The sequence below is a fragment of the Rhinoderma darwinii genome, assembly GCF_050947455.1.
Source record: "Rhinoderma darwinii isolate aRhiDar2 chromosome 5 unlocalized genomic scaffold, aRhiDar2.hap1 SUPER_5_unloc_46, whole genome shotgun sequence".
Taxonomy (NCBI): domain Eukaryota; kingdom Metazoa; phylum Chordata; class Amphibia; order Anura; family Rhinodermatidae; genus Rhinoderma; species Rhinoderma darwinii.
This window is the reverse complement of record NW_027461805.1, coordinates 649403-674851: the sequence shown is the minus strand read 5'-3', so window position 1 is coordinate 674851 and position 25449 is coordinate 649403. Positions and strand designations below refer to the sequence as shown.

Genomic DNA, 25449 nt, shown 5'->3' with positions numbered 1-25449 from the left:
AGAAGTTGTCTGTAAAGTTGGTGGATGCCTATTTTCCATTTTGCAGTCCCTTGTCTCCCTCTTGTGGCCTCCTGGAGGCAACTAGCTGTGCAAAAAAAAGACAGCCTGGCGGCCGGCTGTTGCAGTGTTGCCCTCTCAGGCAACACTGAGTGACTGACTGAGCCTCACCGTCTTATATAAAGTTCAGACGGAACTTTGCACGTGTCATAGTGGAGCCCTCAGGATTCCAGAGCCAGCTTTCTGACATCATAATGGGGCCTCAGAGATAAAAGCCTGGGCCCAGGCAGTGTTGGTCAGTGCTGCTCAGCAGGCAGCACTGGACTGGACTGGATTACAGCTGATACAAGGTGTGAAGGAACAAGGGGTGGCTGTGGGCATGCACTTGCTGCCGCTGCCAGTGTTTATCTGCATGGCAGCAGGGCATTTGGGCGTTGCCAGGAAGGCGTTTTTATGTAGATTCCTCCTCTTTCAGCACTGCATTGTGGTGCAAGCAAAAGAAGCAAATCCTGTCTGGCTTCCTCTCCGGCCTTTATTCACCTCCCGTGTAGCTGTGAGTGTGTGAGCCTGCAGGGCCCCATGGAATTGCCTAGAAGTAGGCTGAATCGCTGCAAGGGCTGAACAGCAGTATCGGGCAGGCTCGGGCAACGCGCGGCCCGTTCGGGTTATCGCTTCTCGGCCTTTTGGCTAAGATCAAGTGTAGTATCTGTTCTTATCAGTTTAATATCTGATACGTCCCCTATCTGGGGACCATATATTAAATGGATTTTTAGAACAGGGAGATGGAAATAGAGCTTGCTCTGTCCACTCCACGCATTGACCTGGTATTGCAGTATTTCCAGGACCGGTGCACCCTTTCCTTATGTGTTGACTAAAAGCAGATTCCAAAAGTGTTTTTTGTCTTTGCTATTGTTTCTGTCTTTCTGAAGGGATCTCCCCTTTTAATCCCATTATTTCAACACCTGTTGGACAATGCATGAGTGATAATGAGCTCATTGATTAAATGCAATTAATGAATAGATTGCCACCTCTTGTTGTGTGTCGTCTGTGTTTCTGTGTTTCCGGCATTTCACATTGGAACACCTCATTCACCTTCCTTGTCTTCTCTCCGCCCTCCCTTTTAGGTAAGTTAAAGAGCTGCACCTGAGCCAGCCACTGATTGATTGATTGATTGATTGATTGATTGATTGATTGATTGATTGATTGATTGATTGATTGATTGATGCAGCACAACAGTCAAATAGTGGAGTGGAGTAGGGGAACAGCAAACAGCCAATAAAGCAGCCCGCCCGCTCGCCTGCCCGCCACAATGGACCTACCTGTGTACACTAGATGGATGTGATGGAATGTACTGTCGTCCCTACATTTCAAGAAGAAGTAAGAATTGCAGTTGCAACAAAGCCTTGCTTGCCTACAAAGAGAGCAGCAATTTGGATTTGTTACTATGTTACCTAGAAGAATAACAAACTGTGCAAGGATGGAGGTTGTAGGAGCAAGGAGAAGTTGTCTGTAAAGTTGGTGGATGCCTATTTTCCATTTTGCAGTCCCTTGTCTCCCTCTTGTGGCCTCCTGGAGGCAACTAGCTGTGCAAAAAAAAGACAGCCTGGCGGCCGGCTGTTGCAGTGTTGCCCTCTCAGGCAACACTGAGTGACTGACTGAGCCTCACCGTCTTATATAAAGTTCAGACGGAACTTTGCACGTGTCATAGTGGAGCCCTCAGGATTCCAGAGCCAGCTTTCTGACATCATAATGGGGCCTCAGAGATAAAAGCCTGGGCCCAGGCAGTGTTGGTCAGTGCTGCTCAGCAGGCAGCACTGGACTGGACTGGATTACAGCTGATACAAGGTGTGAAGGAACAAGGGGTGGCTGTGGGCATGCACTTGCTGCCGCTGCCAGTGTTTATCTGCATGGCAGCAGGGCATTTGGGCGTTGCCAGGAAGGCGTTTTTATGTAGATTCCTCCTCTTTCAGCACTGCATTGTGGTGCAAGCAAAAGAAGCAAATCCTGTCTGGCTTCCTCTCCGGCCTTTATTCACCTCCCGTGTAGCTGTGAGTGTGTGAGCCTGCAGGGCCCCATGGAATTGCCTAGAAGTAGGCTGAATCGCTGCAAGGGCTGAACAGCAGTATCGGGCAGGCTCGGGCAACGCGCGGCCCGTTCGGGTTATCGCTTCTCGGCCTTTTGGCTAAGATCAAGTGTAGTATCTGTTCTTATCAGTTTAATATCTGATACGTCCCCTATCTGGGGACCATATATTAAATGGATTTTTAGAACAGGGAGATGGAAATAGAGCTTGCTCTGTCCACTCCACGCATTGACCTGGTATTGCAGTATTTCCAGGACCGGTGCACCCTTTCCTTATGTGTTGACTAAAAGCAGATTCCAAAAGTGTTTTTTGTCTTTGCTATTGTTTCTGTCTTTCTGAAGGGATCTCCCCTTTTAATCCCATTATTTCAACACCTGTTGGACAATGCATGAGTGATAATGAGCTCATTGATTAAATGCAATTAATGAATAGATTGCCACCTCTTGTTGTGTGTCGTCTGTGTTTCTGTGTTTCCGGCATTTCACATTGGAACACCTCATTCACCTTCCTTGTCTTCTCTCCGCCCTCCCTTTTAGGTAAGTTAAAGAGCTGCACCTGAGCCAGCCACTGATTGATTGATTGATTGATTGATTGATTGATTGATTGATTGATTGATTGATTGATTGATGCAGCACAACAGTCAAATAGTGGAGTGGAGTAGGGGAACAGCAAACAGCCAATAAAGCAGCCCGCCCGCTCGCCTGCCCGCCACAATGGACCTACCTGTGTACACTAGATGGATGTGATGGAATGTACTGTCGTCCCTACATTTCAAGAAGAAGTCTGTCGTCCCTACATTTCAAGAAGAAGTAAGAATTGCAGTTGCAACAAAGCCTTGCTTGCCTACAAAGAGAGCAGCAATTTGGATTTGTTACTATGTTACCTAGAAGAATAACAAACTGTGCAAGGATGGAGGTTGTAGGAGCAAGGAGAAGTTGTCTGTAAAGTTGGTGGATGCCTATTTTCCATTTTGCAGTCCCTTGTCTCCCTCTTGTGGCCTCCTGGAGGCAACTAGCTGTGCAAAAAAAAGACAGCCTGGCGGCCGGCTGTTGCAGTGTTGCCCTCTCAGGCAACACTGAGTGACTGACTGAGCCTCACCGTCTTATATAAAGTTCAGACGGAACTTTGCACGTGTCATAGTGGAGCCCTCAGGATTCCAGAGCCAGCTTTCTGACATCATAATGGGGCCTCAGAGATAAAAGCCTGGGCCCAGGCAGTGTTGGTCAGTGCTGCTCAGCAGGCAGCACTGGACTGGACTGGATTACAGCTGATACAAGGTGTGAAGGAACAAGGGGTGGCTGTGGGCATGCACTTGCTGCCGCTGCCAGTGTTTATCTGCATGGCAGCAGGGCATTTGGGCGTTGCCAGGAAGGCGTTTTTATGTAGATTCCTCCTCTTTCAGCACTGCATTGTGGTGCAAGCAAAAGAAGCAAATCCTGTCTGGCTTCCTCTCCGGCCTTTATTCACCTCCCGTGTAGCTGTGAGTGTGTGAGCCTGCAGGGCCCCATGGAATTGCCTAGAAGTAGGCTGAATCGCTGCAAGGGCTGAACAGCAGTATCGGGCAGGCTCGGGCAACGCGCGGCCCGTTCGGGTTATCGCTTCTCGGCCTTTTGGCTAAGATCAAGTGTAGTATCTGTTCTTATCAGTTTAATATCTGATACGTCCCCTATCTGGGGACCATATATTAAATGGATTTTTAGAACAGGGAGATGGAAATAGAGCTTGCTCTGTCCACTCCACGCATTGACCTGGTATTGCAGTATTTCCAGGACCGGTGCACCCTTTCCTTATGTGTTGACTAAAAGCAGATTCCAAAAGTGTTTTTTGTCTTTGCTATTGTTTCTGTCTTTCTGAAGGGATCTCCCCTTTTAATCCCATTATTTCAACACCTGTTGGACAATGCATGAGTGATAATGAGCTCATTGATTAAATGCAATTAATGAATAGATTGCCACCTCTTGTTGTGTGTCGTCTGTGTTTCTGTGTTTCCGGCATTTCACATTGGAACACCTCATTCACCTTCCTTGTCTTCTCTCCGCCCTCCCTTTTAGGTAAGTTAAAGAGCTGCACCTGAGCCAGCCACTGATTGATTGATTGATTGATTGATTGATTGATTGATTGATTGATTGATGCAGCACAACAGTCAAATAGTGGAGTGGAGTAGGGGAACAGCAAACAGCCAATAAAGCAGCCCGCCCGCTCGCCTGCCCGCCACAATGGACCTACCTGTGTACACTAGATGGATGTGATGGAATGTACTGTCGTCCCTACATTTCAAGAAGAAGTAAGAATTGCAGTTGCAACAAAGCCTTGCTTGCCTACAAAGAGAGCAGCAATTTGGATTTGTTACTATGTTACCTAGAAGAATAACAAACTGTGCAAGGATGGAGGTTGTAGGAGCAAGGAGAAGTTGTCTGTAAAGTTGGTGGATGCCTATTTTCCATTTTGCAGTCCCTTGTCTCCCTCTTGTGGCCTCCTGGAGGCAACTAGCTGTGCAAAAAAAAGACAGCCTGGCGGCCGGCTGTTGCAGTGTTGCCCTCTCAGGCAACACTGAGTGACTGACTGAGCCTCACCGTCTTATATAAAGTTCAGACGGAACTTTGCACGTGTCATAGTGGAGCCCTCAGGATTCCAGAGCCAGCTTTCTGACATCATAATGGGGCCTCAGAGATAAAAGCCTGGGCCCAGGCAGTGTTGGTCAGTGCTGCTCAGCAGGCAGCACTGGACTGGACTGGATTACAGCTGATACAAGGTGTGAAGGAACAAGGGGTGGCTGTGGGCATGCACTTGCTGCCGCTGCCAGTGTTTATCTGCATGGCAGCAGGGCATTTGGGCGTTGCCAGGAAGGCGTTTTTATGTAGATTCCTCCTCTTTCAGCACTGCATTGTGGTGCAAGCAAAAGAAGCAAATCCTGTCTGGCTTCCTCTCCGGCCTTTATTCACCTCCCGTGTAGCTGTGAGTGTGTGAGCCTGCAGGGCCCCATGGAATTGCCTAGAAGTAGGCTGAATCGCTGCAAGGGCTGAACAGCAGTATCGGGCAGGCTCGGGCAACGCGCGGCCCGTTCGGGTTATCGCTTCTCGGCCTTTTGGCTAAGATCAAGTGTAGTATCTGTTCTTATCAGTTTAATATCTGATACGTCCCCTATCTGGGGACCATATATTAAATGGATTTTTAGAACAGGGAGATGGAAATAGAGCTTGCTCTGTCCACTCCACGCATTGACCTGGTATTGCAGTATTTCCAGGACTGGTGCACCCTTTCCTTATGTGTTGACTAAAAGCAGATTCCAAAAGTGTTTTTTGTCTTTGCTATTGTTTCTGTCTTTCTGAAGGGATCTCCCCTTTTAATCCCATTATTTCAACACCTGTTGGACAATGCATGAGTGATAATGAGCTCATTGATTAAATGCAATTAATGAATAGATTGCCACCTCTTGTTGTGTGTCGTCTGTGTTTCTGTGTTTCCGGCATTTCACATTGGAACACCTCATTCACCTTCCTTGTCTTCTCTCCGCCCTCCCTTTTAGGTAAGTTAAAGAGCTGCACCTGAGCCAGCCACTGATTGATTGATTGATTGATTGATTGATTGATTGATTGATTGATTGATTGATGCAGCACAACAGTCAAATAGTGGAGTGGAGTAGGGGAACAGCAAACAGCCAATAAAGCAGCCCGCCCGCTCGCCTGCCCGCCACAATGGACCTACCTGTGTACACTAGATGGATGTGATGGAATGTACTGTCGTCCCTACATTTCAAGAAGAAGTAAGAATTGCAGTTGCAACAAAGCCTTGCTTGCCTACAAAGAGAGCAGCAATTTGGATTTGTTACTATGTTACCTAGAAGAATAACAAACTGTGCAAGGATGGAGGTTGTAGGAGCAAGGAGAAGTTGTCTGTAAAGTTGGTGGATGCCTATTTTCCATTTTGCAGTCCCTTGTCTCCCTCTTGTGGCCTCCTGGAGGCAACTAGCTGTGCAAAAAAAAGACAGCCTGGCGGCCGGCTGTTGCAGTGTTGCCCTCTCAGGCAACACTGAGTGACTGACTGAGCCTCACCGTCTTATATAAAGTTCAGACGGAACTTTGCACGTGTCATAGTGGAGCCCTCAGGATTCCAGAGCCAGCTTTCTGACATCATAATGGGGCCTCAGAGATAAAAGCCTGGGCCCAGGCAGTGTTGGTCAGTGCTGCTCAGCAGGCAGCACTGGACTGGACTGGATTACAGCTGATACAAGGTGTGAAGGAACAAGGGGTGGCTGTGGGCATGCACTTGCTGCCGCTGCCAGTGTTTATCTGCATGGCAGCAGGGCATTTGGGCGTTGCCAGGAAGGCGTTTTTATGTAGATTCCTCCTCTTTCAGCACTGCATTGTGGTGCAAGCAAAAGAAGCAAATCCTGTCTGGCTTCCTCTCCGGCCTTTATTCACCTCCCGTGTAGCTGTGAGTGTGTGAGCCTGCAGGGCCCCATGGAATTGCCTAGAAGTAGGCTGAATCGCTGCAAGGGCTGAACAGCAGTATCGGGCAGGCTCGGGCAACGCGCGGCCCGTTCGGGTTATCGCTTCTCGGCCTTTTGGCTAAGATCAAGTGTAGTATCTGTTCTTATCAGTTTAATATCTGATACGTCCCCTATCTGGGGACCATATATTAAATGGATTTTTAGAACAGGGAGATGGAAATAGAGCTTGCTCTGTCCACTCCACGCATTGACCTGGTATTGCAGTATTTCCAGGACCGGTGCACCCTTTCCTTATGTGTTGACTAAAAGCAGATTCCAAAAGTGTTTTTTGTCTTTGCTATTGTTTCTGTCTTTCTGAAGGGATCTCCCCTTTTAATCCCATTATTTCAACACCTGTTGGACAATGCATGAGTGATAATGAGCTCATTGATTAAATGCAATTAATGAATAGATTGCCACCTCTTGTTGTGTGTCGTCTGTGTTTCTGTGTTTCCGGCATTTCACATTGGAACACCTCATTCACCTTCCTTGTCTTCTCTCCGCCCTCCCTTTTAGGTAAGTGAAAGAGCTGCACCTGAGCCAGCCACTGATTGATTGATTTATTGATTGATTGATTGATTGATTGATTGATTGATTGGTTGATTGATTGATTGATTGATTGATGCAGCACAACAGTCAAATAGTGGAGTGGAGTAGGGGAACAGCAAACAGCCAATAAAGCAGCCCGCCCGCTCGCCTGCCCGCCACAATGGACCTACCTGTGTACACTAGATGGATGTGATGGAATGTACTGTCGTCCCTACATTTCAAGAAGAAGTAAGAATTGCAGTTGCAACAAAGCCTTGCTTGCCTACAAAGAGAGCAGCAATTTGGATTTGTTACTATGTTACCTAGAAGAATAACAAACTGTGCAAGGATGGAGGTTGTAGGAGCAAGGAGAAGTTGTCTGTAAAGTTGGTGGATGCCTATTTTCCATTTTGCAGTCCCTTGTCTCCCTCTTGTGGCCTCCTGGAGGCAACTAGCTGTGCAAAAAAAAGACAGCCTGGCGGCCGGCTGTTGCAGTGTTGCCCTCTCAGGCAACACTGAGTGACTGACTGAGCCTCACCGTCTTATATAAAGTTCAGACGGAACTTTGCACGTGTCATAGTGGAGCCCTCAGGATTCCAGAGCCAGCTTTCTGACATCATAATGGGGCCTCAGAGATAAAAGCCTGGGCCCAGGCAGTGTTGGTCAGTGCTGCTCAGCAGGCAGCACTGGACTGGACTGGATTACAGCTGATACAAGGTGTGAAGGAACAAGGGGTGGCTGTGGGCATGCACTTGCTGCCGCTGCCAGTGTTTATCTGCATGGCAGCAGGGCATTTGGGCGTTGCCAGGAAGGCGTTTTTATGTAGATTCCTCCTCTTTCAGCACTGCATTGTGGTGCAAGCAAAAGAAGCAAATCCTGTCTGGCTTCCTCTCCGGCCTTTATTCACCTCCCGTGTAGCTGTGAGTGTGTGAGCCTGCAGGGCCCCATGGAATTGCCTAGAAGTAGGCTGAATCGCTGCAAGGGCTGAACAGCAGTATCGGGCAGGCTCGGGCAACGCGCGGCCCGTTCGGGTTATCGCTTCTCGGCCTTTTGGCTAAGATCAAGTGTAGTATCTGTTCTTATCAGTTTAATATCTGATACGTCCCCTATCTGGGGACCATATATTAAATGGATTTTTAGAACAGGGAGATGGAAATAGAGCTTGCTCTGTCCACTCCACGCATTGACCTGGTATTGCAGTATTTCCAGGACCGGTGCACCCTTTCCTTATGTGTTGACTAAAAGCAGATTCCAAAAGTGTTTTTTGTCTTTGCTATTGTTTCTGTCTTTCTGAAGGGATCTCCCCTTTTAATCCCATTATTTCAACACCTGTTGGACAATGCATGAGTGATAATGAGCTCATTGATTAAATGCAATTAATGAATAGATTGCCACCTCTTGTTGTGTGTCGTCTGTGTTTCTGTGTTTCCGGCATTTCACATTGGAACACCTCATTCACCTTCCTTGTCTTCTCTCCGCCCTCCCTTTTAGGTAAGTTAAAGAGCTGCACCTGAGCCAGTCACTGATTGATTGATTGATTGATTGATTGATTGATTGATTGATTGATGCAGCACAACAGTCAAATAGTGGAGTGGAGTAGGGGAACAGCAAACAGCCAATAAAGCAGCCCGCCCGCTCGCCTGCCCGCCACAATGGACCTACCTGTGTACACTAGATGGATGTGATGGAATGTACTGTCGTCCCTACATTTCAAGAAGAAGTAAGAATTGCAGTTGCAACAAAGCCTTGCTTGCCTACAAAGAGAGCAGCAATTTGGATTTGTTACTATGTTACCTAGAAGAATAACAAACTGTGCAAGGATGGAGGTTGTAGGAGCAAGGAGAAGTTGTCTGTAAAGTTGGTGGATGCCTATTTTCCATTTTGCAGTCCCTTGTCTCCCTCTTGTGGCCTCCTGGAGGCAACTAGCTGTGCAAAAAAAAGACAGCCTGGCGGCCGGCTGTTGCAGTGTTGCCCTCTCAGGCAACACTGAGTGACTGACTGAGCCTCACCGTCTTATATAAAGTTCAGACGGAACTTTGCACGTGTCATAGTGGAGCCCTCAGGATTCCAGAGCCAGCTTTCTGACATCATAATGGGGCCTCAGAGATAAAAGCCTGGGCCCAGGCAGTGTTGGTCAGTGCTGCTCAGCAGGCAGCACTGGACTGGACTGGATTACAGCTGATACAAGGTGTGAAGGAACAAGGGGTGGCTGTGGGCATGCACTTGCTGCCGCTGCCAGTGTTTATCTGCATGGCAGCAGGGCATTTGGGCGTTGCCAGGAAGGCGTTTTTATGTAGATTCCTCCTCTTTCAGCACTGCATTGTGGTGCAAGCAAAAGAAGCAAATCCTGTCTGGCTTCCTCTCCGGCCTTTATTCACCTCCCGTGTAGCTGTGAGTGTGTGAGCCTGCAGGGCCCCATGGAATTGCCTAGAAGTAGGCTGAATCGCTGCAAGGGCTGAACAGCAGTATCGGGCAGGCTCGGGCAACGCGCGGCCCGTTCGGGTTATCGCTTCTCGGCCTTTTGGCTAAGATCAAGTGTAGTATCTGTTCTTATCAGTTTAATATCTGATACGTCCCCTATCTGGGGACCATATATTAAATGGATTTTTAGAACAGGGAGATGGAAATAGAGCTTGCTCTGTCCACTCCACGCATTGACCTGGTATTGCAGTATTTCCAGGACCGGTGCACCCTTTCCTTATGTGTTGACTAAAAGCAGATTCCAAAAGTGTTTTTTGTCTTTGCTATTGTTTCTGTCTTTCTGAAGGGATCTCCCCTTTTAATCCCATTATTTCAACACCTGTTGGACAATGCATGAGTGATAATGAGCTCATTGATTAAATGCAATTAATGAATAGATTGCCACCTCTTGTTGTGTGTCGTCTGTGTTTCTGTGTTTCCGGCATTTCACATTGGAACACCTCATTCACCTTCCTTGTCTTCTCTCCGCCCTCCCTTTTAGGTAAGTTAAAGAGCTGCACCTGAGCCAGCCACTGATTGATTGATTGATTGATTGATTGATTGATTGATTGATTGATTGATTGATTGATTGATGCAGCACAACAGTCAAATAGTGGAGTGGAGTAGGGGAACAGCAAACAGCCAATAAAGCAGCCCGCCCGCTCGCCTGCCCGCCACAATGGACCTACCTGTGTACACTAGATGGATGTGATGGAATGTACTGTCGTCCCTACATTTCAAGAAGAAGTAAGAATTGCAGTTGCAACAAAGCCTTGCTTGCCTACAAAGAGAGCAGCAATTTGGATTTGTTACTATGTTACCTAGAAGAATAACAAACTGTGCAAGGATGGAGGTTGTAGGAGCAAGGAGAAGTTGTCTGTAAAGTTGGTGGATGCCTATTTTCCATTTTGCAGTCCCTTGTCTCCCTCTTGTGGCCTCCTGGAGGCAACTAGCTGTGCAAAAAAAAGACAGCCTGGCGGCCGGCTGTTGCAGTGTTGCCCTCTCAGGCAACACTGAGTGACTGACTGAGCCTCACCGTCTTATATAGAGTTCAGACGGAACTTTGCACGTGTCATAGTGGAGCCCTCAGGATTCCAGAGCCAGCTTTCTGACATCATAATGGGGCCTCAGAGATAAAAGCCTGGGCCCAGGCAGTGTTGGTCAGTGCTGCTCAGCAGGCAGCACTGGACTGGACTGGATTACAGCTGATACAAGGTGTGAAGGAACAAGGGGTGGCTGTGGGCATGCACTTGCTGCCGCTGCCAGTGTTTATCTGCATGGCAGCAGGGCATTTGGGCGTTGCCAGGAAGGCGTTTTTATGTAGATTCCTCCTCTTTCAGCACTGCATTGTGGTGCAAGCAAAAGAAGCAAATCCTGTCTGGCTTCCTCTCCGGCCTTTATTCACCTCCCGTGTAGCTGTGAGTGTGTGAGCCTGCAGGGCCCCATGGAATTGCCTAGAAGTAGGCTGAATCGCTGCAAGGGCTGAACAGCAGTATCGGGCAGGCTCGGGCAACGCGCGGCCCGTTCGGGTTATCGCTTCTCGGCCTTTTGGCTAAGATCAAGTGTAGTATCTGTTCTTATCAGTTTAATATCTGATACGTCCCCTATCTGGGGACCATATATTAAATGGATTTTTAGAACAGGGAGATGGAAATAGAGCTTGCTCTGTCCACTCCACGCATTGACCTGGTATTGCAGTATTTCCAGGACCGGTGCACCCTTTCCTTATGTGTTGACTAAAAGCAGATTCCAAAAGTGTTTTTTGTCTTTGCTATTGTTTCTGTCTTTCTGAAGGGATCTCCCCTTTTAATCCCATTATTTCAACACCTGTTGGACAATGCATGAGTGATAATGAGCTCATTGATTAAATGCAATTAATGAATAGATTGCCACCTCTTGTTGTGTGTCGTCTGTGTTTCTGTGTTTCCGGCATTTCACATTGGAACACCTCATTCACCTTCCTTGTCTTCTCTCCGCCCTCCCTTTTAGGTAAGTTAAAGAGCTGCACCTGAGCCAGCCACTGATTGATTGATTGATTGATTGATTGATTGATTGATTGATTGATGCAGCACAACAGTCAAATAGTGGAGTGGAGTAGGGGAACAGCAAACAGCCAATAAAGCAGCCCGCCCGCTCGCCTGCCCGCCACAATGGACCTACCTGTGTACACTAGATGGATGTGATGGAATGTACTGTCGTCCCTACATTTCAAGAAGAAGTAAGAATTGCAGTTGCAACAAAGCCTTGCTTGCCTACAAAGAGAGCAGCAATTTGGATTTGTTACTATGTTACCTAGAAGAATAACAAACTGTGCAAGGATGGAGGTTGTAGGAGCAAGGAGAAGTTGTCTGTAAAGTTGGTGGATGCCTATTTTCCATTTTGCAGTCCCTTGTCTCCCTCTTGTGGCCTCCTGGAGGCAACTAGCTGTGCAAAAAAAAGACAGCCTGGCGGCCGGCTGTTGCAGTGTTGCCCTCTCAGGCAACACTGAGTGACTGACTGAGCCTCACCGTCTTATATAAAGTTCAGACGGAACTTTGCACGTGTCATAGTGGAGCCCTCAGGATTCCAGAGCCAGCTTTCTGACATCATAATGGGGCCTCAGAGATAAAAGCCTGGGCCCAGGCAGTGTTGGTCAGTGCTGCTCAGCAGGCAGCACTGGACTGGACTGGATTACAGCTGATACAAGGTGTGAAGGAACAAGGGGTGGCTGTGGGCATGCACTTGCTGCCGCTGCCAGTGTTTATCTGCATGGCAGCAGGGCATTTGGGCGTTGCCAGGAAGGCGTTTTTATGTAGATTCCTCCTCTTTCAGCACTGCATTGTGGTGCAAGCAAAAGAAGCAAATCCTGTCTGGCTTCCTCTCCGGCCTTTATTCACCTCCCGTGTAGCTGTGAGTGTGTGAGCCTGCAGGGCCCCATGGAATTGCCTAGAAGTAGGCTGAATCGCTGCAAGGGCTGAACAGCAGTATCGGGCAGGCTCGGGCAACGCGCGGCCCGTTCGGGTTATCGCTTCTCGGCCTTTTGGCTAAGATCAAGTGTAGTATCTGTTCTTATCAGTTTAATATCTGATACGTCCCCTATCTGGGGACCATATATTAAATGGATTTTTAGAACAGGGAGATGGAAATAGAGCTTGCTCTGTCCACTCCACGCATTGACCTGGTATTGCAGTATTTCCAGGACCGGTGCACCCTTTCCTTATGTGTTGACTAAAAGCAGATTCCAAAAGTGTTTTTTGTCTTTGCTATTGTTTCTGTCTTTCTGAAGGGATCTCCCCTTTTAATCCCATTATTTCAACACCTGTTGGACAATGCATGAGTGATAATGAGCTCATTGATTAAATGCAATTAATGAATAGATTGCCACCTCTTGTTGTGTGTCGTCTGTGTTTCTGTGTTTCCGGCATTTCACATTGGAACACCTCATTCACCTTCCTTGTCTTCTCTCCGCCCTCCCTTTTAGGTAAGTTAAAGAGCTGCACCTGAGCCAGCCACTGATTGATTGATTGATTGATTGATTGATTGATTGATTGATTGATTGATTGATTGATGCAGCACAACAGTCAAATAGTGGAGTGGAGTAGGGGAACAGCAAACAGCCAATAAAGCAGCCCGCCCGCTCGCCTGCCCGCCACAATGGACCTACCTGTGTACACTAGATGGATGTGATGGAATGTACTGTCGTCCCTACATTTCAAGAAGAAGTAAGAATTGCAGTTGCAACAAAGCCTTGCTTGCCTACAAAGAGAGCAGCAATTTGGATTTGTTACTATGTTACCTAGAAGAATAACAAACTGTGCAAGGATGGAGGTTGTAGGAGCAAGGAGAAGTTGTCTGTAAAGTTGGTGGATGCCTATTTTCCATTTTGCAGTCCCTTGTCTCCCTCTTGTGGCCTCCTGGAGGCAACTAGCTGTGCAAAAAAAAGACAGCCTGGCGGCCGGCTGTTGCAGTGTTGCCCTCTCAGGCAACACTGAGTGACTGACTGAGCCTCACCATCTTATATAAAGTTCAGACGGAACTTTGCACGTGTCATAGTGGAGCCCTCAGGATTCCAGAGCCAGCTTTCTGACATCATAATGGGGCCTCAGAGATAAAAGCCTGGGCCCAGGCAGTGTTGGTCAGTGCTGCTCAGCAGGCAGCACTGGACTGGACTGGATTACAGCTGATACAAGGTGTGAAGGAACAAGGGGTGGCTGTGGGCATGCACTTGCTGCCGCTGCCAGTGTTTATCTGCATGGCAGCAGGGCATTTGGGCGTTGCCAGGAAGGCGTTTTTATGTAGATTCCTCCTCTTTCAGCACTGCATTGTGGTGCAAGCAAAAGAAGCAAATCCTGTCTGGCTTCCTCTCCGGCCTTTATTCACCTCCCGTGTAGCTGTGAGTGTGTGAGCCTGCAGGGCCCCATGGAATTGCCTAGAAGTAGGCTGAATCGCTGCAAGGGCTGAACAGCAGTATCGGGCAGGCTCGGGCAACGCGCGGCCCGTTCGGGTTATCGCTTCTCGGCCTTTTGGCTAAGATCAAGTGTAGTATCTGTTCTTATCAGTTTAATATCTGATACGTCCCCTATCTGGGGACCATATATTAAATGGATTTTTAGAACAGGGAGATGGAAATAGAGCTTGCTCTGTCCACTCCACGCATTGACCTGGTATTGCAGTATTTCCAGGACCGGTGCACCCTTTCCTTATGTGTTGACTAAAAGCAGATTCCAAAAGTGTTTTTTGTCTTTGCTATTGTTTCTGTCTTTCTGAAGGGATCTCCCCTTTTAATCCCATTATTTCAACACCTGTTGGACAATGCATGAGTGATAATGAGCTCATTGATTAAATGCAATTAATGAATAGATTGCCACCTCTTGTTGTGTGTCGTCTGTGTTTCTGTGTTTCCGGCATTTCACATTGGAACACCTCATTCACCTTCCTTGTCTTCTCTCCGCCCTCCCTTTTAGGTAAGTTAAAGAGCTGCACCTGAGCCAGCCACTGATTGATTGATTGATTGATTGATTGATTGATTGATTGATTGATTGATTGATGCAGCACAACAGTCAAATAGTGGAGTGGAGTAGGGGAACAGCAAACAGCCAATAAAGCAGCCCGCCCGCTCGCCTGCCCGCCACAATGGACCTACCTGTGTACACTAGATGGATGTGATGGAATGTACTGTCGTCCCTACATTTCAAGAAGAAGTAAGAATTGCAGTTGCAACAAAGCCTTGCTTGCCTACAAAGAGAGCAGCAATTTGGATTTGTTACTATGTTACCTAGAAGAATAACAAACTGTGCAAGGATGGAGGTTGTAGGAGCAAGGAGAAGTTGTCTGTAAAGTTGGTGGATGCCTATTTTCCATTTTGCAGTCCCTTGTCTCCCTCTTGTGGCCTCCTGGAGGCAACTAGCTGTGCAAAAAAAAGACAGCCTGGCGGCCGGCTGTTGCAGTGTTGCCCTCTCAGGCAACACTGAGTGACTGACTGAGCCTCACCGTCTTATATAAAGTTCAGACGGAACTTTGCACGTGTCATAGTGGAGCCCTCAGGATTCCAGAGCCAGCTTTCTGACATCATAATGGGACCTCAGAGATAAAAGCCTGGGCCCAGGCAGTGTTGGTCAGTGCTGCTCAGCAGGCAGCACTGGACTGGACTGGATTACAGCTGATACAAGGTGTGAAGGAACAAGGGGTGGCTGTGGGCATGCACTTGCTGCCGCTGCCAGTGTTTATCTGCATGGCAGCAGGGCATTTGGGCGTTGCCAGGAAGGCGTTTTTATGTAGATTCCTCCTCTTTCAGCACTGCATTGTGGTGCAAGCAAAAGAAGCAAATCCTGTCTGGCTTCCTCTCCGGCCTTTATTCACCTCCCGTGTAGCTGTGAGTGTGTGAGCCTGCAGGGCCCCATGGAATTGCCTAGAAGTAGGCTGAATCGCTGCAAGGGCTGAACAGCAGTATCGGGCAGGCTCGGGCAACGCGCGGCCCGTTCGGGTTATCGCTTCTCGGCCTTTTGGCTAAGATCAAGTGTAGTATCTGTTCTTATCAGTTTAATATCTGATACGTCCCCTATCTGGGGACCATATATTAAATGGATTTTTAGAACAGGGAGATGGAAATAGAGCTTGCTCTGTCCACTCCACGCATTGACCTGGTATTGCAGTATTTCCAGGACCGGTGCACCCTTTCCTTATGTGTTGACTAAAAGCAGATTCCAAAAGTGTTTTTTGTCTTTGCTATTGTTTCTGTCTTTCTGAAGGGATCTCCCCTTTTAATCCCATTATTTCAACACCTGTTGGACAATGCATGAGTGATAATGAGCTCATTGATTAAATGCAATTAATGAATAGATTGCCACCTCTTGTTGTGTGTCGTCTGTGTTTCTGTGTTTCCGGCATTTCACATTGGAACACCTCATTCACCTTCCTTGTCTTCTCTCCGCCCTCCCTTTTAGGTAAGTTAAAGAGCTGCACCTGAGCCAGCCACTGATTGATTGATTGATTGATTGATTGATTGATTGATTGATTGATTGATTGATTGATTGATTGATGCAGCACAACAGTCAAATAGTGGAGTGGAGTAGGGGAACAGCAAACAGCCAATAAAGCAGCCCGCCCGCTCGCCTGCCCGCCACAATGGACCTACCTGTGTACACTAGATGGATGTGATGGAATGTACTGTCGTCCCTACATTTCAAGAAGAAGTAAGAATTGCAGTTGCAACAAAGCCTTGCTTGCCTACAAAGAGAGCAGCAATTTGGATTTGTTACTATGTTACCTAGAAGAATAACAAACTGTGCAAGGATGGAGGTTGTAGGAGCAAGGAGAAGTTGTCTGTAAAGTTGGTGGATGCCTATTTTCCATTTTGCAGTCCCTTGTCTCCCTCTTGTGGCCTCCTGGAGGCAACTAGCTGTGCAAAAAAAAGACAGCCTGGCGGCCGGCTGTTGCAGTGTTGCCCTCTCAGGCAACACTGAGTGACTGACTGAGCCTCACCGTCTTATATAAAGTTCAGACGGAACTTTGCACGTGTCATAGTGGAGCCCTCAGGATTCCAGAGCCAGCTTTCTGACATCATAATGGGGCCTCAGAGATAAAAGCCTGGGCCCAGGCAGTGTTGGTCAGTGCTGCTCAGCAGGCAGCACTGGACTGGACTGGATTACAGCTGATACAAGGTGTGAAGGAACAAGGGGTGGCTGTGGGCATGCACTTGCTGCCGCTGCCAGTGTTTATCTGCATGGCAGCAGGGCATTTGGGCGTTCATTTGGGCGTTGCCAGGAAGGCGTTTTTATGTAGATTCCTCCTCTTTCAGCACTGCATTGTGGTGCAAGCAAAAGAAGCAAATCCTGTCTGGCTTCCTCTCCGGCCTTTATTCACCTCCCGTGTAGCTGTGAGTGTGTGAGCCTGCAGGGCCCCATGGAATTGCCTAGAAGTAGGCTGAATCGCTGCAAGGGCTGAACAGCAGTATCGGGCAGGCTCGGGCAACGCGCGGCCCGTTCGGGTTATCGCTTCTCGGCCTTTTGGCTAAGATCAAGTGTAGTATCTGTTCTTATCAGTTTAATATCTGATACGTCCCCTATCTGGGGACCATATATTAAATGGATTTTTAGAACAGGGAGATGGAAATAGAGCTTGCTCTGTCCACTCCACGCATTGACCTGGTATTGCAGTATTTCCAGGACCGGTGCACCCTTTCCTTATGTGTTGACTAAAAGCAGATTCCAAAAGTGTTTTTTGTCTTTGCTATTGTTTCTGTCTTTCTGAAGGGATCTCCCCTTTTAATCCCATTATTTCAACACCTGTTGGACAATGCATGAGTGATAATGAGCTCATTGATTAAATGCAATTAATGAATAGATTGCCACCTCTTGTTGTGTGTCGTCTGTGTTTCTGTGTTTCCGGCATTTCACATTGGAACACCTCATTCACCTTCCTTGTCTTCTCTCCGCCCTCCCTTTTAGGTAAGTTAAAGAGCTGCACCTGAGCCAGCCACTGATTGATTGATTGATTGATTGATTGATTGATTGATTGATTGATGCAGCACAACAGTCAAATAGTGGAGTGGAGTAGGGGAACAGCAAACAGCCAATAAAGCAGCCCGCCCGCTCGCCTGCCCGCCACAATGGACCTACCTGTGTACACTAGATGGATGTGATGGAATGTACTGTTGTCCCTACATTTCAAGAAGAAGTAAGAATTGCAGTTGCAACAAAGCCTTGCTTGCCTACAAAGAGAGCAGCAATTTGGATTTGTTACTATGTTACCTAGAAGAATAACAAACTGTGCAAGGATGGAGGTTGTAGGAGCAAGGAGAAGTTGTCTGTAAAGTTGGTGGATGCCTATTTTCCATTTTGCAGTCCCTTGTCTCCCTCTTGTGGCCTCCTGGAGGCAACTAGCTGTGCAAAAAAAAGACAGCCTGGCGGCCGGCTGTTGCAGTGTTGCCCTCTCAGGCAACACTGAGTGACTGACTGAGCCTCACCGTCTTATATAAAGTTCAGACGGAACTTTGCACGTGTCATAGTGGAGCCCTCAGGATTCCAGAGCCAGCTTTCTGACATCATAATGGGACCTCAGAGATAAAAGCCTGGGCCCAGGCAGTGTTGGTCAGTGCTGCTCAGCAGGCAGCACTGGACTGGACTGGATTACAGCTGATACAAGGTGTGAAGGAACAAGGGGTGGCTGTGGGCATGCACTTGCTGCCGCTGCCAGTGTTTATCTGCATGGCAGCAGGGCATTTGGGCGTTGCCAGGAAGGCGTTTTTATGTAGATTCCTCCTCTTTCAGCACTGCATTGTGGTGCAAGCAAAAGAAGCAAATCCTGTCTGGCTTCCTCTCCGGCCTTTATTCACCTCCCGTGTAGCTGTGAGTGTGTGAGCCTGCAGGGCCCCATGGAATTGCCTAGAAGTAGGCTGAATCGCTGCAAGGGCTGAACAGCAGTATCGGGCAGGCTCGGGCAACGCGCGGCCCGTTCGGGTTATCGCTTCTCGGCCTTTTGGCTAAGATCAAGTGTAGTATCTGTTCTTATCAGTTTAATATCTGATACGTCCCCTATCTGGGGACCATATATTAAATGGATTTTTAGAACAGGGAGATGGAAATAGAGCTTGCTCTGTCCACTCCACGCATTGACCTGGTATTGCAGTATTTCCAGGACCGGTGCACCCTTTCCTTATGTGTTGACTAAAAGCAGATTCCAAAAGTGTTTTTTGTCTTTGCTATTGTTTCTGTCTTTCTGAAGGGATCTCCCCTTTTAATCCCATTATTTCAACACCTGTTGGACAATGCATGAGTGATAATGAGCTCATTGATTAAATGCAATTAATGAATAGATTGCCACCTCTTGTTGTGTGTCGTCTGTGTTTCTGTGTTTCCGGAATTTCACATTGGAACACCTCATTCACCTTCCTTGTCTTCTCTCCGCCCTCCCTTTTAGGTAAGTTAAAGAGCTGCACCTGAGCCAGCCACTGATTGATTGATTGATTGATTGATTGATTGATTGATTGATTGATTGATTGCAGCACAACAGTCAAATAGTGGAGTGGAGTAGGGGAACAGCAAACAGCCAATAAAGCAGCCCGCCCGCTCGCCTGCCCGCCACAATGGACCTACCTGTGTACACTAGATGGATGTGATGGAATGTACTGTTGTCCCTACATTTCAAGAAGAAGTAAGAATTGCAGTTGCAACAAAGCCTTGCTTGCCTACAAAGAGAGCAGCAATTTGGATTTGTTACTATGTTACCTAGAAGAATAACAAACTGTGCAAGGATGGAGGTTGTAGGAGCAAGGAGAAGTTGTCTGTAAAGTTGGTGGATGCCTATTTTCCATTTTGCAGTCCCTTGTCTCCCTCTTGTGGCCTCCTGGAGGCAACTAGCTGTGCAAAAAAAAGACAGCCTGGCGGCCGGCTGTTGCAGTGTTGCCCTCTCAGGCAACACTGAGTGACTGACTGAGCCTCACCGTCTTATATAAAGTTCAGACGGAACTTTGCACGTGTCATAGTGGAGCCCTCAGGATTCCAGAGCCAGCTTTCTGACATCATAATGGGGCCTCAGAGATAAAAGCCTGGGCCCAGGCAGTGTTGGTCAGTGCTGCTCAGCAGGCAGCACTGGACTGGACTGGATTACAGCTGATACAAGGTGTGAAGGAACAAGGGGTGGCTGTGGGCATGCACTTGCTGCCGCTGCCAGTGTTTATCTGCATGGCAGCAGGGCATTTGGGCGTTGCCAGGAAGGCGTTTTTATGTAGATTCCTCCTCTTTCAGCACTGCATTGTGGTGCAAGCAAAAGAAGCAAATCCTGTCTGGCTTCCTCTCCGGCCTTTATTCACCTCCCGTGTAGCTGTGAGTGTGTGAGCCTGCAGGGCCCCATGGAATTGCCTAGAAGTAGGCTGAATCGCTGCAAGGGCTGAACAGCAGTATCGGGCAGGCTCGGGCAACGCGCGGCCCGTTCGGGTTATCGCTTCTCGGCCTTTTGGCTAAGATCAAGTGTAGTATCTGTTCTTATCAGTTTAATATCTGATACGTCCCCTATCTGGGGACCATATATTAAATGGATTTTTAGAACAGGGAGATGGAAATAGAGCTTGCTCTGTCCACTCCACGCATTGACCTGGTATTGCAGTATTTCCAGGACCGGTGCACCCTTTCCTTATGTGTTGACTAAAAGCAGATTCCAAAAGTGTTTTTTGTCTTTGCTATTTGTTTCTGTCTTTCTGAAGGGATCTCCCCTTTTAATCCCATTATTTCAACACCTGTTGGACAATGCATGAGTGATAATGAGCTCATTGATTAAATGCAATTAATGAATAGATTGCCACCTCTTGTTGTGTGTCGTCTGTGTTTCTGTGTTTCCGGCATTTCACATTGGAACACCTCATTCACCTTCCTTGTCTTCTCTCCGCCCTCCCTTTTAGGTAAGTTAAAGAGCTGCACCTGAGCCAGCCACTGATTGATTGATTGATTGATTGATTGATTGATTGATTGATTGATTGATTGATTGATTGATGCAGCACAACAGTCAAATAGTGGAGTGGAGTAGGGGAACAGCAAACAGCCAATAAAGCAGCCCGCCCGCTCGCCTGCCCGCCACAATGGACCTACCTGTGTACACTAGATGGATGTGATGGAATGTACTGTCGTCCCTACATTTCAAGAAGAAGTAAGAATTGCAGTTGCAACAAAGCCTTGCTTGCCTACAAAGAGAGCAGCAATTTGGATTTGTTACTATGTTACCTAGAAGAATAACAAACTGTGCAAGGATGGAGGTTGTAGGAGCAAGGAGAAGTTGTCTGTAAAGTTGGTGGATGCCTATTTTCCATTTTGCAGTCCCTTGTCTCCCTCTTGTGGCCTCCTGGAGGCAACTAGCTGTGCAAAAAAAAGACAGCCTGGCGGCCGGCTGTTGCAGTGTTGCCCTCTCAGGCAACACTGAGTGACTGACTGAGCCTCACCGTCTTATATAAAGTTCAGACGGAACTTTGCACGTGTCATAGTGGAGCCCTCAGGATTCCAGAGCCAGCTTTCTGACATCATAATGGGGCCTCAGAGATAAAAGCCTGGGCCCAGGCAGTGTTGGTCAGTGCTGCTCAGCAGGCAGCACTGGACTGGACTGGATTACAGCTGATACAAGGTGTGAAGGAACAAGGGGTGGCTGTGGGCATGCACTTGCTGCCGCTGCCAGTGTTTATCTGCATGGCAGCAGGGCATTTGGGCGTTGCCAGGAAGGCGTTTTTATGTAGATTCCTCCTCTTTCAGCACTGCATTGTGGTGCAAGCAAAAGAAGCAAATCCTGTCTGGCTTCCTCTCCGGCCTTTATTCACCTCCCGTGTAGCTGTGAGTGTGTGAGCCTGCAGGGCCCCATGGAATTGCCTAGAAGTAGGCTGAATCGCTGCAAGGGCTGAACAGCAGTATCGGGCAGGCTCGGGCAACGCGCGGCCCGTTCGGGTTATCGCTTCTCGGCCTTTTGGCTAAGATCAAGTGTAGTATCTGTTCTTATCAGTTTAATATCTGATACGTCCCCTATCTGGGGACCATATATTAAATGGATTTTTAGAACAGGGAGATGGAAATAGAGCTTGCTCTGTCCACTCCACGCATTGACCTGGTATTGCAGTATTTCCAGGACCGGTGCACCCTTTCCTTATGTGTTGACTAAAAGCAGATTCCAAAAGTGTTTTTTGTCTTTGCTATTGTTTCTGTCTTTCTGAAGGGATCTCCCCTTTTAATCCCATTATTTCAACACCTGTTGGACAATGCATGAGTGATAATGAGCTCATTGATTAAATGCAATTAATGAATAGATTGCCACCTCTTGTTGTGTGTCGTCTGTGTTTCTGTGTTTCCGGCATTTCACATTGGAACACCTCATTCACCTTCCTTGTCTTCTCTCCGCCCTCCCTTTTAGGTAAGTTAAAGAGCTGCACCTGAGCCAGCCACTGATTGATTGATTGATTTATTGATTGATTGATTGATTGATTGATTGATTGATTGATTGATTGATTGATTGATTGATGCAGCACAACAGTCAAATAGTGGAGTGGAGTAGGGGAACAGCAAACAGCCAATAAAGCAGCCCGCCCGCTCGCCTGCCCGCCACAATGGACCTACCTGTGTACACTAGATGGATGTGATGGAATGTACTGTCGTCCCTACATTTCAAGAAGAAGTAAGAATTGCAGTTGCAACAAAGCCTTGCTTGCCTACAAAGAGAGCAGCAATTTGGATTTGTTACTATGTTACCTAGAAGAATAACAAACTGTGCAAGGATGGAGGTTGTAGGAGCAAGGAGAAGTTGTCTGTAAAGTTGGTGGATGCCTATTTTCCATTTTGCAGTCCCTTGTCTCCCTCTTGTGGCCTCCTGGAGGCAACTAGCTGTGCAAAAAAAAGACAGCCTGGCGGCCGGCTGTTGCAGTGTTGCCCTCTCAGGCAACACTGAGTGACTGACTGAGCCTCACCGTCTTATATAAAGTTCAGACGGAACTTTGCACGTGTCATAGTGGAGCCCTCAGGATTCCAGAGCCAGCTTTCTGACATCATAATGGGGCCTCAGAGATAAAAGCCTGGGCCCAGGCAGTGTTGGTCAGTGCTGCTCAGCAGGCAGCACTGGACTGGACTGGATTACAGCTGATACAAGGTGTGAAGGAACAAGGGGTGGCTGTGGGCATGCACTTGCTGCCGCTGCCAGTGTTTATCTGCATGGCAGCAGGGCATTTGGGCGTTGCCAGGAAGGCGTTTTTATGTAGATTCCTCCTCTTTCAGCACTGCATTGTGGTGCAAGCAAAAGAAGCAAATCCTGTCTGGCTTCCTCTCCGGCCTTTATTCACCTCCCGTGTAGCTGTGAGTGTGTGAGCCTGCAGGGCCCCATGGAATTGCCTAGAAGTAGGCTGAATCGCTGCAAGGGCTGAACAGCAGTATCGGGCAGGCTCGGGCAACGCGCGGCCCGTTCGGGTTATCGCTTCTCGGCCTTTTGGCTAAGATCAAGTGTAGTATCTGTTCTTATCAGTTTAATATCTGATACGTCCCCTATCTGGGGACCATATATTAAATGGATTTTTAGAACAGGGAGATGGAAATAGAGCTTGCTCTGTCCACTCCACGCATTGACCTGGTATTGCAGTATTTCCAGGACCGGTGCACCCTTTCCTTATGTGTTGACTAAAAGCAGATTCCAAAAGTGTTTTTTGTCTTTGCTATTGTTTCTGTCTTTCTGAAGGGATCTCCCCTTTTAATCCCATTATTTCAACACCTGTTGGACAATGCATGAGTGATAATGAGCTCATTGATTAAATGCAATTAATGAATAGATTGCCACCTCTTGTTGTGTGTCGTCTGTGTTTCTGTGTTTCCGGCATTTCACATTGGAACACCTCATTCACCTTCCTTGTCTTCTCTCCGCCCTCCCTTTTAGGTAAGTTAAAGAGCTGCACCTGAGCCAGCCACTGATTTTTTGATTGATTGATTGATTGATTGATTGATTGATTGATTGATTGATGCAGCACAACAGTCAAATAGTGGAGTGGAGTAGGGGAACAGCAAACAGCCAATAAAGCAGCCCGCCCGCTCGCCTGCCCGCCACAATGGACCGACCTGTGTACACTAGATGGATGTGATGGAATGTACTGTCGTCCCTACATTTCAAGAAGAAGTAAGAATTGCAGTTGCAACAAAGCCTTGCTTGCCTACAAAGAGAGCAGCAATTTGGATTTGTTACTATGTTACCTAGAAGAATAACAAACTGTGCAAGGATGGAGGTTGTAGGAGCAAGGAGAAGTTGTCTGTAAAGTTGGTGGATGCCTATTTTCCATTTTGCAGTCCCTTGTCTCCCTCTTGTGGCCTCCTGGAGGCAACTAGCTGTGCAAAAAAAAGACAGCCTGGCGGCCGGCTGTTGCAGTGTTGCCCTCTCAGGCAACACTGAGTGACTGACTGAGCCTCACCGTCTTATATAAAGTTCAGACGGAACTTTGCACGTGTCATAGTGGAGCCCTCAGGATTCCAGAGCCAGCTTTCTGACATCATAATGGGGCCTCAGAGATAAAAGCCTGGGCCCAGGCAGTGTTGGTCAGTGCTGCTCAGCAGGCAGCACTGGACTGGACTGGATTACAGCTGATACAAGGTGTGAAGGAACAAGGGGTGGCTGTGGGCATGCACTTGCTGCCGCTGCCAGTGTTTATCTGCATGGCAGCAGGGCATTTGGGCGTTGCCAGGAAGGCGTTTTTATGTAGATTCCTCCTCTTTCAGCACTGCATTGTGGTGCAAGCAAAAGAAGCAAATCCTGTCTGGCTTCCTCTCCGGCCTTTATTCACCTCCCGTGTAGCTGTGAGTGTGTGAGCCTGCAGGGCCCCATGGAATTGCCTAGAAGTAGGCTGAATCGCTGCAAGGGCTGAACAGCAGTATCGGGCAGGCTCGGGCAACGCGCGGCCCGTTCGGGTTATCGCTTCTCGGCCTTTTGGCTAAGATCAAGTGTAGTATCTGTTCTTATCAGTTTAATATCTGATACGTCCCCTATCTGGGGACCATATATTAAATGGATTTTTAGAACAGGGAGATGGAAATAGAGCTTGCTCTGTCCACTCCACGCATTGACCTGGTATTGCAGTATTTCCAGGACCGGTGCACCCTTTCCTTATGTGTTGACTAAAAGCAGATTCCAAAAGTGTTTTTTGTCTTTGCTATTGTTTCTGTCTTTCTGAAGGGATCTCCCCTTTTAATCCCATTATTTCAACACCTGTTGGACAATGCATGAGTGATAATGAGCTCATTGATTAAATGCAATTAATGAATAGATTGCCACCTCTTGTTGTGTGTCGTCTGTGTTTCTGTGTTTCCGGCATTTCACATTGGAACACCTCATTCACCTTCCTTGTCTTCTCTCCGCCCTCCCTTTTAGGTAAGTTAAAGAGCTGCACCTGAGCCAGCCACTGATTGATTGATTGATTGATTGATTGATTGATTGATTGATTGATTGATTGATTGATGCAGCACAACAGTCAAATAGTGGAGTGGAGTAGGGGAACAGCAAACAGCCAATAAAGCAGCCCGCCCGCTCGCCTGCCCGCCACAATGGACCTACCTGTGTACACTAGATGGATGTGATGGAATGTACTGTCGTCCCTACATTTCAAGAAGAAGTAAGAATTGCAGTTGCAACAAAGCCTTGCTTGCCTACAAAGAGAGCAGCAATTTGGATTTGTTACTATGTTACCTAGAAGAATAACAAACTGTGCAAGGATGGAGGTTGTAGGAGCAAGGAGAAGTTGTCTGTAAAGTTGGTGGATGCCTATTTTCCATTTTGCAGTCCCTTGTCTCCCTCTTGTGGCCTCCTGGAGGCAACTAGCTGTGCAAAAAAAAGACAGCCTGGCGGCCGGCTGTTGCAGTGTTGCCCTCTCAGGCAACACTGAGTGACTGACTGAGCCTCACCGTCTTATATAAAGTTCAGA

General features: G+C 47.7%; 17 non-coding genes across 17 annotated transcripts; all 17 read left to right on the top strand.

The window, feature by feature from the left end:
* The first annotated feature begins 664 nt into the window (after positions 1–664).
* Positions 665–855, top strand: LOC142694886 (U2 spliceosomal RNA). The gene has a single exon (XR_012863054.1). It is a non-coding gene; the product is annotated as a U2 spliceosomal RNA (small nuclear RNA).
* Positions 856–2159: 1304 nt separating this feature from the next.
* Positions 2160–2350, top strand: LOC142694885 (U2 spliceosomal RNA). The gene has a single exon (XR_012863053.1). It is a non-coding gene; the product is annotated as a U2 spliceosomal RNA (small nuclear RNA).
* A 1324-nt stretch (positions 2351–3674) lies between these two features.
* Positions 3675–3865, top strand: LOC142694882 (U2 spliceosomal RNA). The gene has a single exon (XR_012863051.1). It is a non-coding gene; the product is annotated as a U2 spliceosomal RNA (small nuclear RNA).
* A 1284-nt stretch (positions 3866–5149) lies between these two features.
* LOC142695023 (U2 spliceosomal RNA) lies at positions 5150–5340 on the top strand. The gene has a single exon (XR_012863179.1). It is a non-coding gene; the product is annotated as a U2 spliceosomal RNA (small nuclear RNA).
* Positions 5341–6628: 1288 nt separating this feature from the next.
* On the top strand, positions 6629–6819 carry LOC142694881 (U2 spliceosomal RNA). The gene has a single exon (XR_012863050.1). It is a non-coding gene; the product is annotated as a U2 spliceosomal RNA (small nuclear RNA).
* Positions 6820–8131: 1312 nt separating this feature from the next.
* LOC142694880 (U2 spliceosomal RNA) lies at positions 8132–8322 on the top strand. The gene has a single exon (XR_012863049.1). It is a non-coding gene; the product is annotated as a U2 spliceosomal RNA (small nuclear RNA).
* A 1280-nt stretch (positions 8323–9602) lies between these two features.
* Positions 9603–9793, top strand: LOC142694879 (U2 spliceosomal RNA). The gene has a single exon (XR_012863048.1). It is a non-coding gene; the product is annotated as a U2 spliceosomal RNA (small nuclear RNA).
* Positions 9794–11089: 1296 nt separating this feature from the next.
* LOC142694878 (U2 spliceosomal RNA) lies at positions 11090–11280 on the top strand. Its single transcript, XR_012863047.1, has one exon. It is a non-coding gene; the product is annotated as a U2 spliceosomal RNA (small nuclear RNA).
* Positions 11281–12560: 1280 nt separating this feature from the next.
* On the top strand, positions 12561–12751 carry LOC142694877 (U2 spliceosomal RNA). Its single transcript, XR_012863046.1, has one exon. It is a non-coding gene; the product is annotated as a U2 spliceosomal RNA (small nuclear RNA).
* A 1292-nt stretch (positions 12752–14043) lies between these two features.
* LOC142694876 (U2 spliceosomal RNA) lies at positions 14044–14234 on the top strand. Its single transcript, XR_012863045.1, has one exon. It is a non-coding gene; the product is annotated as a U2 spliceosomal RNA (small nuclear RNA).
* Positions 14235–15522: 1288 nt separating this feature from the next.
* Positions 15523–15713, top strand: LOC142694875 (U2 spliceosomal RNA). Its single transcript, XR_012863044.1, has one exon. It is a non-coding gene; the product is annotated as a U2 spliceosomal RNA (small nuclear RNA).
* A 1312-nt stretch (positions 15714–17025) lies between these two features.
* Positions 17026–17216, top strand: LOC142694874 (U2 spliceosomal RNA). Its single transcript, XR_012863043.1, has one exon. It is a non-coding gene; the product is annotated as a U2 spliceosomal RNA (small nuclear RNA).
* Positions 17217–18496: 1280 nt separating this feature from the next.
* LOC142694873 (U2 spliceosomal RNA) lies at positions 18497–18687 on the top strand. The gene has a single exon (XR_012863042.1). It is a non-coding gene; the product is annotated as a U2 spliceosomal RNA (small nuclear RNA).
* Positions 18688–19972: 1285 nt separating this feature from the next.
* On the top strand, positions 19973–20163 carry LOC142694869 (U2 spliceosomal RNA). The gene has a single exon (XR_012863040.1). It is a non-coding gene; the product is annotated as a U2 spliceosomal RNA (small nuclear RNA).
* A 1297-nt stretch (positions 20164–21460) lies between these two features.
* Positions 21461–21651, top strand: LOC142694868 (U2 spliceosomal RNA). Its single transcript, XR_012863039.1, has one exon. It is a non-coding gene; the product is annotated as a U2 spliceosomal RNA (small nuclear RNA).
* A 1312-nt stretch (positions 21652–22963) lies between these two features.
* Positions 22964–23154, top strand: LOC142694867 (U2 spliceosomal RNA). Its single transcript, XR_012863038.1, has one exon. It is a non-coding gene; the product is annotated as a U2 spliceosomal RNA (small nuclear RNA).
* Positions 23155–24442: 1288 nt separating this feature from the next.
* LOC142694866 (U2 spliceosomal RNA) lies at positions 24443–24633 on the top strand. Its single transcript, XR_012863037.1, has one exon. It is a non-coding gene; the product is annotated as a U2 spliceosomal RNA (small nuclear RNA).
* The last annotated feature ends 816 nt before the right edge of the window (positions 24634–25449 follow it).